Here is a 17,796-nt window from a genome sequence, read left to right as displayed (position 1 = left end):
CCTTCCTTCAGCTGATTTTAGGTTTTGTTTGTTCTTCTTTTTATAAGGCTTTTAAGTGGTGGATTACATTATTTGAGATTTTTCTTATTTCTGAATCACTATGAATTTCCTGCTAAGAAATGCTTTTGCTGTATCCCATAGACTTGGTATTGTGGTGTTTTCATTGTCATTTGCCTCAAAGTATTTTTTAATTTCTTCTTTGAGTTCATTGTTGACCCATTGGTTATTTTAGTAGCATGTGGTTTAATCTCCATGTAATTTTTTTTCTTGTTTCTTTTTCTGTGGTTGATTTGTAGTTTCATGCTGTTGTGGTCAGAAAAGATGCTTGAAATAATTTCTATACTCTTAAATTTGTTGAGGCTTGTTGTGTGCCTTAGTATGTGGTTAATCCCAGAGAATGTTCCATGTGTGCTTGAAAAGAATATGTATTCTGCTTTTTTTGGATGTAATGTCCTGAAAATATTAAGTCTAACTGTTCTATTGTATCATTTAGTATCTCTGTTGCCTTATTAATTTTTTGTCTTGAAGATCTGTCCATTGATGTTAGTGGGGTATTAAAGTCTCCTACTATTATTGTATTCCCATCAATTTCTCCCTTTATGTCTGTTAGTATTTGTTTTATGTGTTTGGGTGTTCCTATATTGGGTGCATATATGTTGACGAGCTCTCACTATTTTTCATTTACTTCCAAAATGCAGAATTTCTAGATGTGTGATAGAGGAGATTTACATATTGCTGAAAATGGAATTAGAAGGTACCCCCAGACTTACATTTATCTATTCATCCTGTTCCTTGTGACTTCTTCCATTGTTATAGATATTGCTAGACATCCCTTACTAAAATCAGGGTGAAATGTTTCAGTTGTAGATCAAAGGAGTGGAGTCAACAACATTCTTCTCTAACTAAGAATTTCATTTTCTATTAAACATTTTAAATTTAGTATTTATTTTGGAGAAAGATGTGAGAATATGATGTTATTTATTGTTTTTTTAATCAAGCTTTTCAGTCATTTAGTTTACATATGGAGAGGTACCACCCAGCCCTCACCCCCCTTAAAGGAAGCATTTGTTACCCAGCTGCTTGGAGTGTAGTCAGCAGACAGCCCCCCACTGTCAGGTGCTTCATGGTCTGCATTCGTTGCTGAGAGCTGCCTTAAACAATGCCCCACTCTTCCCTGAGCAACACGCATCTCGTATAAAGGCCTGGCAATTTCTGCCCAACTCAGGAAACTGTGGGCAGTCTTTGCTCCAGAGCTTCTTGCTGAGATGGCTGAGGATGGTCAGGCCATCGCAGTTTGGCTTCTCCCTATGTCCTGTCCTGTTTCCTCCCTCTTCCCTTCACAGATATTGATGTGTAATCAACACGTTTCATTCCAAACACTGTTCCAGCATCATTTTCAGGAGAAACCAAACTGCGACAGTTGTTGTCTAGCCCATTTCTCCTTCATTACTCCTTTATGCTATTTTTATCATACCTTAATCTTTATAGAAGAACAAACAACTGCATTTGCGCTAGCTCTTCTCTTTCCCAGTCAGTCTGTTGATTCTCATGTCATAATCACATGCTTAAAAATTATAGTTTATTATATAGTTTAAAACCAAAAAGGAAAACATCATTCTTCTTTTTAAAAATGTTTTCTCTTTTCACCCATTTATTCCCATGAAGGTGAGCTTCAGAATCATGTAGCCAAGCTTCAAATTAATAATAGTCCATTTAAGTTTATTTTGCAATTGCAATTAATTATGAGATTATACACATAATTTATAAGAATATATATGTATATATGTATCTATAATCATATTCAGTAATATGGTAGGTATTTCGTTCCAAATAAAGATCTTTAAGCATTTTTGTTTTTAAACATATTTCACATATTAATTTATTCATGTGTAGTTCTGGTTTTGTTGCTATTGTAACTGAAGACATTTAAGAAATAATTTTGTAATTGCAAACATACACCAGTTCTTACATCATCTATTTACCTTATACCTATTCAATTTATGACACTCTCATTAGTTATCAATTAATTCCAAGGATTATTTTAGAATTTCAAGGCATATCATGCACCAAAAATGAAAATTTTATTGTTTTTAATACATTATTCATGTTTTTTGTGACTATTTATTTGCTTTGGACCAAGTATTCTCACTAACATTTTCCAAAATTAGTAATGGCATTCATCTTTGCTATCTTTTCTGGTTTTCAATATAATGTCAACTAATGCTTTAACATGGATACTCACAATTATATTTAGAAGTATTTTTCTTTGGGTACGAAGTGGTAGATTATAGTACCTCATGGCTGGGCAACTGAAACCCTACACTATGCTAAATAAAAACCAGTAAGGCAAGACAGTCACTAAGATAAGTGCTTACAAAATTGACATTTAGGCTCAGTTTCTTCTTCTCTACCCTATCTTCAAGAAAGACGTAGTTTCAGAATGTAATAATATAGATATTCATAGATTATAAATGAGACTGGCTTATTCTGAGTAAAGGAGTAGAAAAGCATGTGTAAAGAGAAACAAGCCTAGAGAGCAAGCTTGCCTGTTTTAGGATATGAGATAGTGTCTAGTGTGTGTTCTCCTCAGAAAAAGAAAAATAAGTTCCATGATTAAATAAATTTGGCCAGTCTTCTTAGAGATTCATGATGCAAATTAACCTTAAAAAGTTTCTGTAATGTTATGTGACAGAGAAGTATGTTCTAATTAATACCCAGAGCTTTTAAAAATTTTTAAATAATACAAAGCCCATTCAAATTTTCTAAAGAAGGAATTTTATCAATTAGACCATAGGAGAAATTGTCTGCAGGATGTCTGGATCCGAGAGCAGAATTTGCCTCATCAAGGGCTATCATTGTCTTGTGTTTCTGTTTATTTCTGTATGTTGGCTTCAGTTTACAGAGGGAATCTCTATGCAGTCTAAAAAGAACTGCTGACATCTGTAGATTTCCATTATCTCTGTTTGGCAAATCTGTATGTGCATGCAGAGAAGTGCTTTAACTGGACCCACTTAGGTCTTGTGCTTGCCATTGAAATGATCACTGATGCCAGCAGTACTATGATTAATCCAGCAAGTGTTACATGGTTGGCTGGGGAAGCAAAAGAGGCTGGCTTCAAATAAAACTGAGGGATCAGGATGTGCCATGCATACATGCCACTATGTATTCTCATACTTGTTTGAACATGGAACCCTTTTCTCAGAAATACCTAAAAAAAAAAATACTTTTGCGAGCTTAAAAAAGTAGGTGATGAATTTCCCCAAATGCAATTTTTGATATCTATTGGGAGTATTTCTCTTTCTGGGAAATCTACTATTATCACATTACAATTTTAAAATATATTAAAAATATTTTTATACCTATAATACTATCTTCTTTATTATATTAGACATAAAATTTTATTTTTTACACTTGTAATAATTTACTAAGCCTTTTAAAAATCTATGTTTGTAAATATGTTTGCCCAGTAGTTTTCTTAATTTGTTTTATGATTATCAGCTTTATCAGTTTTATAAAACACAAAATTAGGTATCTTTCTCCTTTTCCTCTGTTTCTGAACTGTTTATTTGCCAAAAAATCCATTCAGGAGTTAGTTTTAGAGATGATTATTTGATACTTATTTGTCCATTTCTTTCATTTTTATCCTCTTCAAGTTTTCTACCTCTTCTTTTAGCTAATTTCATGATTTGTGGAAAATGATCCATTTTTATGAATGTTAAAAATCTGTTATCACAGTATGCATCTAAACATGTTTGTATTGCCTTTCTCATTTCTAATTGTATTTACGATTGCTTTATTTTATTCTTGATTTACATTTATAAGTTATTCTATTTTATTTGATTTTTTAATTTTTTTAAATTAACCATATTTGAGATTTTTAATTCAGTAGTTATAATCTCATATTTTATAGATTATTAATTTCTACAATAAGGAGAAACAACAGCAATTAGTTCTTGAATCTTTGCTTTTCTTTCTTTGAAATTGCTTAGATTTATTTATTTGTTTAATTTCGATATTATTTTGTTATTTTCATTTAGTTGTTTATTACTATTATTACTATAAAAAGTTTAGAAATGAAAAAAATTTCATTATTTTCTAGAATCTGTATTCTTATTACTTGTTTTACTAAATGCAGAAAAATGCTTTGCTTTCCAATTTCCAATTTTTTATTATTGATTGATGTCTTAAGCTATGATTAGTTTTAAATTTTGAAGAATTGTGGTTAGGCATTACAGCTGGTGCAGTTTGTAGTTTACAAACACTAATTATAAGTGTTTGTAAATGTTTGAAGAAAGCTTAAAATGCTTCATTTTCTTCAGTTTCAATTTTTTAAATAGACCTATCATAATCTTAACAAATCTTGATGTCCTTTTTTATTTTCTTGATATGTAAATGTCGAAAGATATGTTACAAATCCCCGAAAAACATGTATCTGCTAATGACTCCTAAGGTTTTTTTGTTTCTGCTTTTATTATTTTACATTAATCTGTGCTTAAAGACTTGTTAATGTAATACCATCATTCTGGATCAGGCTCATAAAAAATAGGAAAGGATCACTGTTTTCTTATTTAATGTTTATCAAGGTTTACTTTTTGATATTGATAGTGCTACAAATGACTGCATTTGTTTCCAAGTGCATAACTTCATCTGTCCTTCTGTTTTGAAATAACTCTGCATATGTATGTGTGTGTGTGTTTTATTTTTCCAGTATATTGTGATTTTTGTCCTTCAAATAAATCATAGTACCTTTCTTTTATTTGCAGAGGAGAGCTCAATCTCTCATATTTTTATTCCTGAATTTAATTTACTAGCCTCATTTCGATAATTATTTATCCTCTTTGGTTCATTTGTTCCTTGCAATTTTCTTTCTCCTTTTGTTTATACATTTATTTAATCCAATATATATATATTGACCACCTTAAATGGCCAGATATATTCACAAGTTATTTGAAAATCTGTCTCCCCCTAACACATGATGGAAAATTTAACACACCTCTGTTTCCCTGCCACCTCCTGACCAAAGCCCATTCTTTGATAATTTAACTTAGAACTTTAACCAATACACTATTATGTACTTTTATAATTGTATAATTTTTCCATTTAAGATTTTTTTGTCAGTTTTCTAACCATATTTATTCTGTGTATCTATATCCAAAACTGCTATCAATACTCACCATATAATTTTTGATGTTTCATTTTTGACCCGTTGGTGCGAATCTTAGATTTGCATATGGAGGAAAAGTTCCAGAGTGTGATATTTGGTGTTACCACCCATTTCAGAATGCATTTTTATGGCCCTGTCAATTTGAAGAATGATTTAATTAGGTATATAAGTACTAACTACAACTTTTTACCAGAGAATACAGTGGATTTATTGTTTTCATTTCTTTAGAGATTGAGATTAAGAAATATGAAATCAGGTTATTATAGAGGGAAAAATGAGAACTTATTCTTAGTTATTACAAGACACTTTTTCTTTATCATTAAATTTCAAAATGGATACATTGAGGTGATATTGAATATAACTGAAATGGCAAAAAATCAAATTATTATGAGAAGGAAAAACTTACAAAGTGTTCTGCAAGGTAGAGAAACTTTAAGAAAGAGAATGAAACCTAGGTATACTGTGATGCGACTTTTTTTCTTATATATGGTTCATTTGTCTTCACCTCATTCTGTTATCACTCAATGATTTTTTTGTTCTGGTTTTTTAGACGCCAGGGACCCTTGCAATTTTTTAAGAACACCTGGCAGGTCTCTTCAAATCTTTGCCCTTGTCTTTAAAACAAATAATAAAAATAACACGGGGCTTCCCTGGTGGCGCAGTGGTTGCGCGTCCGCCTGCCGATGCAGGGAAAAACAAAACAAAACAAAAAAAAAACAGAGATATAGTCTTTCTCTAAGGCTTCAGAAAAGTTTTCTTTCCCATATGATTCCTGTTTCATTTTTTTCCACCTCTTATTGTCAATTCAGGAGATTGAAGTATCTCTAGTTCACACATAAATTTAAATCAAATTAATATTTTGATTAAAAATACCCAGCAGCCACTCACTGAGAATGGAGAATAAAAATTTGAAGTTCCATTCTTTACACTTCCTGACACTCCCAACTCATGGAGAACACTTCTGCTATCTGAACTCTTCCAAATTATCCCCCTGCATTAGGGCTTCATGTTTGAAAAGCTATACTTGCCAGAATGTCGTTCATCATCACCAGTTTATGTCCATAATGTGGCTTCCTGAACTACTATGTATGTGATGAATACAGGGAGAGCAGAGTGAGCCAGCCCATAATTCCTCAAAGATTAGCCTTTGTTAGATAAATAATTTCCTAGTGTTCTGATTTTTATTGAAGCCAAAGAAAATAGCGAGGAGAGAGAGGCCAATGTAGCTCCCTAGTACCTTCTTTTAACACCAGTCTATTTACTTCACAGTCCTTGATGTTAGTGAATATTTCTTCTGGATTCTTGTGATTAACCACCTAATTCCTTTCTTTTTCTTTCTTTTTTTTTTTCTATATTCTTGTAAGTATTTTAGTCAGAAGTTGTGAATATGCAAGTTAAGAACTGCTAGATGTATTCTAGTTGAATAGGTTTCAGTATTTTAGGGTGCTTGAAACCATCTACATCCCTCAATGATTTTATGCACAGAAACCGAGTCAGACTTCACTCTAATTGATTAAAAATAAATTTATTTTCCTGAAGTAAAATTTTACAAAAGTAGAAATATGTCATGTCAATATTGCACTATGTTTTGTTTATTTACACTCTAAAAAGTATTTTGAGAATTTCTTTCCCAAAGTAGACTGTAAAGTCATAGGGACAAGTGGGAGAGGGTGACTCATTTCCTTACTCTTAAATAAGTTGAGTGAAGAAAACCTAATCAATTTGCCTTGAGTAAAGTCCTCACTTCTCACTCTTGTTCCTACTTTTTCAAGTATTAGAGTTGTTACTTATAACCTCCTTCCCTAACTCTAACTAATATTTTGAAAAAGAAATAAACCTAAAGCCATTGATTGGAACTCATAATTAAAAAGAAATTTTAAAAAATCCTCTTGCTAATATGGGTCCCAGTACTTATATGGCCTAAGTACATTTAATAATATTGTGAAAACCTATGTTCTAGTGCTTCCCTCTCTATGGAAGTTGCTCTTAATACTATAATTTTATCTAAGTCTACCTTAAGTCCTTTTTGATGAAAAAGAGACTCCAGAATAGATTCTGTACCAATCATCATGCTGAGAAAAATCAATGATACTTTGTAACTACTCAGAGTGGTCATTTTCATTTCTTCAGTGAAACTAAATTTTAAACCTATACTCTCCCTGATCTGCCCTGTTCTATCATGAACATGTTAGTTCAGAAGGAAAAAGAAGTGAAACCTTGCAAGACAAACCAGCTATCAGAACCATGCAGTGATGCTCATTCTTGCATAAGATAAATGAAAGTTATAACTGGTGAGACCATCACATACTTAAGTGTTTATCCAAATGAAATGGAAAATATGCATGTAGCATGGGAAATAAAACTAATTCCCAGCAGCAATGGAACAAAATTACTTATGCATTAGTAGCAGACATTATAAATTGCATATTTCATCAATGATTCTTAACCATAATGCCAAACTGTTACCAGCCATGCTTAGCTATTACTGCATGCAGTGTTTGCATTTTTCTTCTACTATTAATTCTGGAAGCCAGTACAATGCAAGAGACACATCTTACATCTTGATATGGGATTTGTGTTGAAAATACGTTCCTTCCATACATTTAATTTGAATGTGAAATCATACCAAAACTTAAAGATGTGCAAAGAAAGTGGTCATGATTTGTCAGTAAATGTATATCTTGTGTGTGAAAATACTAGAGCAAACAAACTATAAAGCTACAGATGTGTTAATGTTATAGATGGGTAGATAAGTAGAAAGCTAGATAAATGAATATAGACATGTTACTACTTTGAGGGAACATTTAAAAACTATATAGTTTTAATTTTTTTTTATCCAAAAATCGGAATATATTAAGTTTCTCAAAGATGGAATAAAACTAGGAAGAATCAAAATCATATTTAAATCCTTATATCAGTCAGATTCCAGGAAGGAAAAGAAAGCCCTCACCAGGTAGTTCAATAGCAAATATTTAAATATTTTGCAAGAGATGAAAATACAAACAAAATCTTTAAGTAACCCAGGATTTTCAATATCAGGAAGCTCTTAGCCCTCCTAGGGATGGAGGGATAAAGGGGATAAGCACTCACAAAAATTAACTCAAAATGAATTTAAAACTTAAATGTAAGACCTGAAACCATAACACTCCTAAAAAAAACATATGGGTAAAGCTCCTTGACATTGGTCTTGGAAATGATATTTTGAATATGGCTCCAAAAGCACAAGCAACCTAAGCAAAAGTCAACAAGTGGAACTACATCAAATTAAATAGCTTCTGCACAGCAAAAGAAACAATCAACAAAATGAAAAGGCAGACTACAGAATGAGAGAAAATATTTGCAAACTGCCTGTCTGATAAGGGGTGAATATCCAAAAAATATAAGGAATTCATACAACTGAATAGCAAAATCATCATCATCATCATCCAATTTTAAAATGGGCCAAGTACCTGAATAGACTTTTTTTTCAAAGAAGATATATAAACAGCCAAGAGGTACCTGAAAAGTGTTCAACATCACTACTAATCATCAAGGAAATGCAAGTCAAATGGGAACATATGTATATGTATAACTGATTCACTTTGTTGTAAAGCAGAAACTAACACACCATTGTAAATCAATTATACTCCAATAAAGATGTTAAAAAAAAAACAGTAGTAAAAGTGCTAATACAAAGGAAAAAACAAAACAAAACAAACCACAGTGAGATACCCCCTTACACCTGTTAGAACAGCTCTTATCCAGAAGGCAAGAGGTAACAAGTTCTGGCAAGGATGTGGAGAAAAGGGAACCCTTGTGCATTTTTGATGGGAATGTAAATTGTTTCAGGCACTGTAGAAAGCAGTATGGAGGTTCCTCAAAAAATTAAAAATAGAACTACCATATGATCCAGCAATTCCACTTCTGGGTATATATCTTAAGAAAATGAAATCACTATCTGGAAGAGATATTTGCACCCTCTCTCCACATTCACTGCAGCATTATTTACAATAGCCAAGACATGAAAATGATCTAAGTATCCATCAACAGATGAATGGATAAAGAAAATGTGATATATATATGTATATATATGAATAGTATTTTATTTTTGTTTTATTCATATTTTCATATATTTTATTAGTATATATGAATATACATATGAATATTATTTTGCTATAAAAATGAAGGAAATCCTGCCATTTGTGACAACCTGGATGAAACTTGAGGGCATTATGCTGAGTAAAATAAGTCAGGCAGATAAAGACACACTGTATTATTTCATATGTGGAATCTAAAAAAAACCAAAAAAACAACTCATGGAAACAGAGAGTAGATTGGTGGTTGCCGGGGGTAGAGGAAATGGGTGAAGGTTGTCAAAATTTCAGTTATAAGATGAATAAGTTCTGGGGATCTAATGTATACATGGTGATTATAGTTAACAATACTGTATTGTGTACTTGAAAGTTCTTAAGATAATAGGTCTTAAAAGACCCCCCCCACACACACACAAATGATAACAATATGAGGTGATGGATATATACCATATTACATATGTAATCACTTAAATAATGATTATATTGTGATAATCATTTTGCAACATATTTGTATATCAAATCATCACATTGTACACCTTAAATTTACACAATGTTACATGTAAATTATATCTCAATAAAGCCAGAATTTTTTTTAAATAAAGGGGGTAAGGTTAAGAAGTGCTGTTAAAGTAACACAGCTGGGCTGACAGGTATGAGCTAAGACCATGAATGAAAAGCCTTTCTCTGAAATTTGGAATCACGGAGGAAACATGTTGCAGAAGCAACAACTTCATGGAGACACTGCTTAAACAGAGAGAGGAGGTGTAAATACTCTGACTTCTTTGTCCCTCCCTTCTTCCAATCTTTTGTAGGTACCTCTTATTGGTCAAATCTAACAGGAATCATTTTGGCAAGGGAAATGTAGTTTTCAATGGTCAATACCTGGTAATGCAGGACAGATCAGAGGACGGACAGGCATGGATATGAGAGCAAAGAGATGACTGATTCAATCCTTAAAAACATGGCAGGGGCAGACAATCGATAGGAAATCTCAGGAGATCATAGATGGAAACTACAGTTAACCTGAGAAAAGGTCATATAACCACTATAGATGTACAGTAAAGTATTAAAGGCATAAGGTTGTAATCATAATTTGATTTCTCATGGTATTGATATAGAGGACTTTCTGCCCCTGGAAATTTCTTTCATGCAAAGATGGATGAGAGAGAAAGAAAGGGATTTTTTTTCCTGTTAGTTATGGCTGGAAAGGAGGCATTTTCCTACTCAAATGGCAAGGTTTCCTGAGGAGAAAAAAAATGGCCCCTGCTGAGACTCAGAATGAAAACCACAGAGTGACTTAAGCCTGGGTGTAATTACAGATAGCCTAGAAAAAGCATGAAAAATGGATGAGACAGTGAATTCCATTTATAAAGTTTATTTATATGCCACATCTCTCTTAAATGGTTTGAGGGGGCTTCAAGCAAAATCCGTATAAGACAAGAGAATAGACTCTGAATATTTGGTCTAAGGAAAGGAATAATAAAAATATCCAAGATATGATCGCTTTTTTGATATGCTATGAATGTGCATAAAATTTGACTTTTGATTTTGGGCAAGGAAAGCCAAACATGACATAGTGCCATAGCTCTCATAATCAGAATGGGAAAACATACCACTTATTCAAGGGAATTAAAAATATTCCTGGAACTAAAGTCCTAAAACTTCTCAACAGACATTCATCTACAAAGCAGTCTATGATAAAGTGTACATTGACTACAATAATATTTAACAGCAAAGGTGAGAAGTATATACCATAGGAATCTTTCTTATCATTACCTATGAGAGAATCTGAACATGCAACATTAAAGCACATTTCAGAAAAGTCAGTTGTTCAAGAGACTAACGATGTGGTGCAAAATTAATGGTTTAACTGGGCATGTCCAAAATGTGCCGCAGGAAATACACACTTCATAACTTAAAAAGGTGTTCAAAATGCTCAGATAAGTTGTGAAATGCTGTGTCCTATATTATAACCTTCTGGGACATTCCTATTCAGTAAGAACACAATAAAGCCTCTGAATAGTCCTTCATAGAGAAGTTTATTAAAAGTTGTTCAACCTAGTGTTTCCCAGACACATTTCATCACAGAACCTATTTGAGACCAAAGCTAGCTAATATTCTGTGGGACCAGGTTTTCCCAGTTTTCACTTTTGGAACTTCTAGGCTCATTTTATCACATGAATAAATTTAGAATGTCTAGAAGCATATATGAATACCATGTTCATTAATATCAGTAGTACACATAGTACTGCCCTTTATTAGATGCTATTTATAAGATAATTGGTACTGATAATAAGGATTATCATACTGACCATCTCCTATAGGTCAAGTAACTGTGGTCTATAAATTCATCTCATCATAATCAATAAAGTAGGCATTATGCCTGTTTAATAGATGATGGTGAAACTTCTTTGAATACTAGAAGATGGAAATTTATTACTTTTTATTTGGAAAATTGAAAAAATAACTATTTGGAAAATTGAAAAAAAAAACTTTAGTGGACCTTTTCACAGCAAGGAAGGGAATCTACATTCTGTCCCTAGATGGGAAGCACCTTCATGAAAATCCAGGAATTTTAATAGCACTCAAATTTGGAACTGCTCTAGCTTTTGATACATTTGGATTGTATATGTTTTAGTGGGACACACATGAAAGGTGCCCTGGGAGCACTGTGGGGCAAGTGTTACCCACTCAGTTTCTTAACCCAGAAAAACATTACTAGTAACAACTTGATCCATCTTATTTTAACCTCCATAAATTCCTGATGATCCTTATTCAGCCACATAACCTCATCTGCAACATGGAAATATATGTAACTCAGGGGTGTTCCGAGAATTAAGTTAATAGGCTTTTTGAGGACTTTTTCACCCACAGTTTTTCACTAATTATATATTAAACACTATAACAATGTAAGGTTATCGTGCTAAGCAATAAAATGACAATACACAGACAAAACTATTAAAGGGCTCATACAGGAAGGCATTTAACAGGTGTTCCACGATCACTTACTTACTCTTTTCTGCCTCTCTTTCAAAGTTCTAAACAAGATAAATAAGCTCAGAGAGTTTCAAGCCTAGGTATGCATTGAAATCTTCAGCAGAGCTTTCAAACAAAAAAACATTGCTGAACCTATCATAGATCATTAAATCAGACTTTCTGTGGAGTTTGCAGACATTTGATCCTATCCAAAACATCCATAAGACATTTGGTCTATGCCAAAAGGTCCTTGATATTTGGTCCTTTACAAAATGTCCATGAGCATGTTTGGTCCATGCCAGATAGTTTTGAACGGGATCAAATATCAAGAACCTTTTGGCATGGACCAAATGTCTCCATGGATGTTTTGGACAGGGCCAAATATGACGAAATGTCAATGAACTTTTGGCATGGACCAAATATATTATGGATCTTTTGGACAGGACTAAATGTACTACAAGGCTCTGGGGTACCACCTGGACCTCATTTTCTTTTTTTAAAGCTTCCCACATGATTCTAAACAGTAGCTAAGGTGGAAAACTGAATTAGTTGTATATATAGTCTCTGGTAGAGACATCAAACAAGTTTGCAGCAACTGAGTGAAAAAGAGATGAAAAAGTACAGGAGAATATATAAAAGAGAAAGGAACAGTATTCAGAGATGACTGAGAAAGTAAAGAATAAAAGAAAAAGTTTAATGTGTGACGTTAGCATAATAATTTTCATAGGAGCCTGGCATTGAGATGCTATAGGGGAAATCTATAAATATCTTTTAAAACACAACTCCAAAAGAAACGATCTACAACACTGATTATCAAACCTTGTTGTATAATTCAATCAGCAGAGGGAGGCTGTAAAAAGCCTGAAGCCCAGACTGCACCCCAGACCAAAAGAATCAGTATTTCTCGAGTTGGTATCAATTCTTTTTGTTTTGGGGGTATTAGTACTTTTCAAGCTCTACAAGTGATTCCTTTGTGCAGTACTGAATGTTTCTCAGACCTGCAAATTCATATGACTGGGGGAATCCTGTTAAGGTTAAGATTCTGATTCTGCAGCTGTGAGGCTAAACTCCAAATTCTGCATTTTCAGTATTTTTCCATCTGCTGCTGTTGCTGCTATTGCTTGAAGGAACACATTTCAAATAGTAAGGATCAGAACACTGGCTTTCAAACTTGGCTGCATACTGGAATCACCTGGGAAACTTTAAAAATGGCTGATGCTTTGATCCCAACCCCAGATAGCCTGGTAGATTAGGTATGAGTATAAGTATGGTATAAACCCCTCATTAATAGGCCCTTGATTGCCTTTTTCCCTTCCCCACCTACCCTTTCTTACTTGTGCTTCCTTTGATGATCTTCCAAATCAATTACCTGCACCCATGTCCTAGTGTCAAAGTTAAATTTTGGGGGATCCCTTTGCCAAGACCCTATCTTCAGTCTTGTAACACAACTCATTCTGGGTAAAGTATTCTCTTCCTCTTTCCTCTTTTTTTCAAGGTTCAATTTTTTTCATGACAATATTTGTTTTTTCCCCTCCAGTCTAATGCTCTTTCACTCTGACAGAAAAAATATTGAAACAAAATAGAAGCTGAGACTTTTCACTTTTTTCTGTCACCTCATAACATTGCCCAATAAACTAAACTATGAACTCCCAATAAATTAAACTGTGATTTTTATTGTTGTGAGTCTGCTCTGAAAATGATTCTGAAACCCTGTATGTTATTCTTAATTTTTTGCAAGCTTCGGCTCATTCTTAGTTTATCTTTTATGAAATTACTCCTAGGAGTCCAGGTCCTCTAGTTTGTATTCATTGTTGGTCATTTTCTTAGAGTTCACTAACCTGACATTCTCCACTTTCTTCAATGTGAGAGAACAGATAAATAAGGAGGGAAAGTCTGTGAGTAAAGATTATACAATAGAGACTCATCCATCCATCCATCCATCCATCCATCCATTCATTCATTCAGTCATTCAGTTGATATGTACTGAATATCTATTGTGGGGCAGTTAGTTATCTAAATACAGGTACTGGGAAACAGAGCAAAGAAGAGGAGAGACAAGCATTTTGACTAATAAATATTTAGTGACAATAAAGAAGCAAAAATATGATAATTTAATATTGTGCCAATTACCGTAAAGGAAATGCAGAGTGTGTAAGACGGCTAAAGAATGAATAAATCTCTATGTAGCAATGCAGGAAAATGCCCAGTAGGATTTAATATGTTATTTTTAATGCAGAATTATATGAATTATAGATTTAATTTGTATTTAAAGCACACATACACAGATACATGTAGTGTGTGTATATATATATATATCATGCCTTTTTTTGCTTTAATTTATATGTATTTAAATATTCCTGGATATATTTGGAAGGTTGCACAGCAAAAGTATTAGAAGTCATTACCTTCAAAGTGTGATTGCGGAGAAGAGGTAAGAGGATTTTGCTCAATAATAACTTATGCCCTCCAAGTTTGTTAGTATATTCACTTGTCGTAATGTGTATAATAATTACCAAAACAGAGGGACATAGAAAAATAAGGAACAGGTGACGGTAGATAGATAGTACAGGTAGAAATACAAATTACAAAAATAATTTAAAAGTTTTTAAAGTAAAAAAAATTTCAATTAAAATATTTTTTTTAAATTCTAAAATTTTTTAAAGTAATTTAAAAAATGAAACCCAGCCACAGAAATTCCTGAAGCATGGATCAATCTTTCTTTCTTTCTTTTCTCTTTTTCTTTATTTTGCCATTTTAACCTATAAATAAATAGTCCATATCCCTGGAAGGTTTTATTTTTGTGGGGCATTATGGGAATCAATAGTTTTGATTTTTTTCCTTAAGAAAAAAATCCTTTTAGGAAGCTGATGTCACCATTTAGGAAGCTTTCTATTAGAAATATTTATCAATAAAGTAAGTACAAAAAGTTTGCTGTCCATGGGGGTAAGCTTTAAATACGTAGAAAATGAACTCAGAAAGAGCATCTCATTAGTACTTGACAGGTAGAATGTAGGTAAGAGACCACAAGGGACTGAAAAATTTCCACTGTGAATCTATGTGTTGTAGCCTCTATTTCTCCCCACCATACTTGATAAAACACAAATTGCCCAGCCTTCAGCTGCCCATTCACAAGATCAATTCTTCCCTCTTTTGAGAACAATTGTGAAGTAATTATTCCCAAACCACCTGATCTCTGACTGATCCTATTGCTGAAGCTAAATCTGTCCTTCTTCCTCTAAGCCAAAACAGTCCTTCATAATCCACATATTGAAATAAAGGCTTAAGTTTAATAGTATTTCTGCTGGTTTTATTCCACAGATATATGTTTTACATAAAATTATTTAAATATAAGGTAAAAATACAGAGCTTGGTATAATTTAGCAATATAATATAGATATATGAATAGAATTATATAATAGTATTAAAATAATATGAATAACATTGTGAAAACACAAATTTATTATCTTACAAGTCTGTGGGTCAGACATCTAGATTGGCTCAGCTAGTTTCTTGGCTCCAGGTTTCATAAGGCTAAAATCAAGGTGTTGGCTGATTGGGTTCCCATCAAAGCCAGCAAGACACGTCCATTCCTTCTCATGCTTGGATCTCTCTGACTTTCCTGTCATCCTCATCTCTCTTCTACCTCAGCCAGAGGATGTTCTCTGCTTTTAAGGCCTCATGTGATTATAGTAGGCCCACGTGAACTATCTAAGATAGTCTCCCTACCTTAAAGTCCATAATGTTAATGACGTGTAAAGTCCCTTTCGCCATATAAGATTACATAGTCACAAATTCCAGGGATAAAAGGATGGATTATATTAGTTTATAAATAATATAAACTTTAATAATCTCCTGGTAAAACTGTATGCATATGCATGTATGTATGTATGACATGCATAGAAAAAGTATAAAGTTTATACCTTATATATGTCTCTATTATCTGAATTTATCAAAATAAACACATTTCATTTGCAACTTTAAAAAGAATTATTATTTTTAAAGAAGGACTCACAGAAAAAGGAAAAGAACTTTATTTTGAATTTCCAGTTGATTGAATTTTTTAATCTCATATTTGGAATAATATTTGCTACCCTATTTCCTTTTTGTGACAATCAAATTAGAAACAAAGAGGCTGACTATTCAACATGTTTGATTATAATACCTAATCCAATACACTCCTTATAACTTCTTGTTGCTAAAGAGTGAGGATTAAAAAGTATTACAAGATATGTACTGTCTTATAAAGTATAAAAAAGTATATTATACTGTCATTAACATGTAATACACTGTGATCTCCTTGTAAAGTAAATCCCTACTAATTCTTTGTAGATACCAAGAGAATCTCTCACGTTTCATAACAAGGAAACATAGAGTGACAATAAAACTAGAGGCTCTTATTCTACTTAGTAATTTTCTTACTATTATCAACTATATAACCTTTTCCTCACAAACATAAGAATATTTATGTGCTTGGGGGACACTGTGTTTTCAGATTTTACTAGTAGAAGTACTGGAAATAGTTAAAAATCATGTAGGAAAATTATCTAAATTATCTATCAATATTGAGAAAAAAAACACTTAAAAATACCTACCAATTTACATTTTAAGGGAAATCTTTAGGTAACAGTCAGATGTTCAGTCATAATTGCCTTGGTAGATATAAATTTAATCTTTCATATAGAAAAAATGTTATTTTTAATTAATTCTAAAACAACAAAAGCAGGGTCAATTTGAAAAATGGTAATTTTCAAGGTAGATTTTACATGTTTTGTGCAAAGGCCTTTCCAATATTTGCAGAGTAATGTTTCAGAGTTAAGTACAGAAACTGAGTTTTTGACCCTGAAAATACTTAGTACTCTATAAAAAGAATCATCAAACCAACATATTGCCATGAAGATGTAACTAAAATAAATAGTGTCTAAAATAAATAGTGTTGTGATTTTGTAACCAGACATATTCTAACAGGGAAAAATGTGTATGTCTGTAGTAACCAGATTGTTCAGATTAAACTTAAAGTAGGTAAATTATCTTTGTGAAATAAATCGAGAAAAAAAGATTTAGATAGTGAGGAAAATAATACTTTAGAATTCTACAAATATAAATTTCCTAGGCCAATGAGTAGCAAACTCTAATCATGGCAGTGCCTGTGGTCTAGAATAGAGTGGTAGATTTCTAATCAGTGGTGAAGAACAGACTCTCCTCTAAATCAGTAAGTGCTTGCTAGTGCAATTGGCTGTCCATTAAAAAAATACAATTAATTCAGACCTATTTTACATCATACATAGAAATAAATTCTAGATGGACTAAAGAGCTACAGAGTAAAATATAATAGTAGTCGAAAAAAATTAAATCTCAGTGTAGAAATGGCCTTCTTATATACTACAGAAGGAGCCATAAATGAAAATATTAACATATTTTAATATAGATCATAATGTCAAATGAAAAGGTACAATGTAGGAAAAAATTTGTAAGTCATTTTATAAACAAAGATTAACATCCAGAAAACACAAGTTTCTACATATTCCATAGAAAATGACACAACCCAACAAAAAATTGGCAAAAAAAGAAAATCAGAACAGGCAA

General features: G+C 32.6%; 1 long non-coding RNA gene across 2 annotated transcripts in view; it reads right to left on the bottom strand.

The window, feature by feature from the left end:
• Window positions 1-15,829, bottom strand: part of LOC114484726 (uncharacterized) — a 32,274-nt gene extending 16,445 nt beyond the window's left edge. For both annotated transcript variants that reach the window (XR_003677945.1, XR_003677946.1), the window contains exons 1-2: window positions 15,683-15,829; window positions 5,175-5,297 (exon numbers count right to left, since the gene is read on the bottom strand). This is a non-coding gene — a long non-coding RNA (uncharacterized lncRNA). The remainder of the gene's footprint in view (window positions 1-5,174; window positions 5,298-15,682) is intronic.
• Window positions 15,830-17,796: the final 1,967 nt, after the last annotated feature.

The sequence above is a fragment of the Physeter macrocephalus genome, chromosome 21 (genome assembly GCF_002837175.3).
Source record: "Physeter macrocephalus isolate SW-GA chromosome 21, ASM283717v5, whole genome shotgun sequence".
In the NCBI taxonomy this organism is placed as follows: domain Eukaryota; kingdom Metazoa; phylum Chordata; class Mammalia; order Artiodactyla; family Physeteridae; genus Physeter; species Physeter macrocephalus.
Note: the sequence above shows the minus strand (reverse complement) of the source record. Positions and strands in the feature narration are given on the sequence as shown.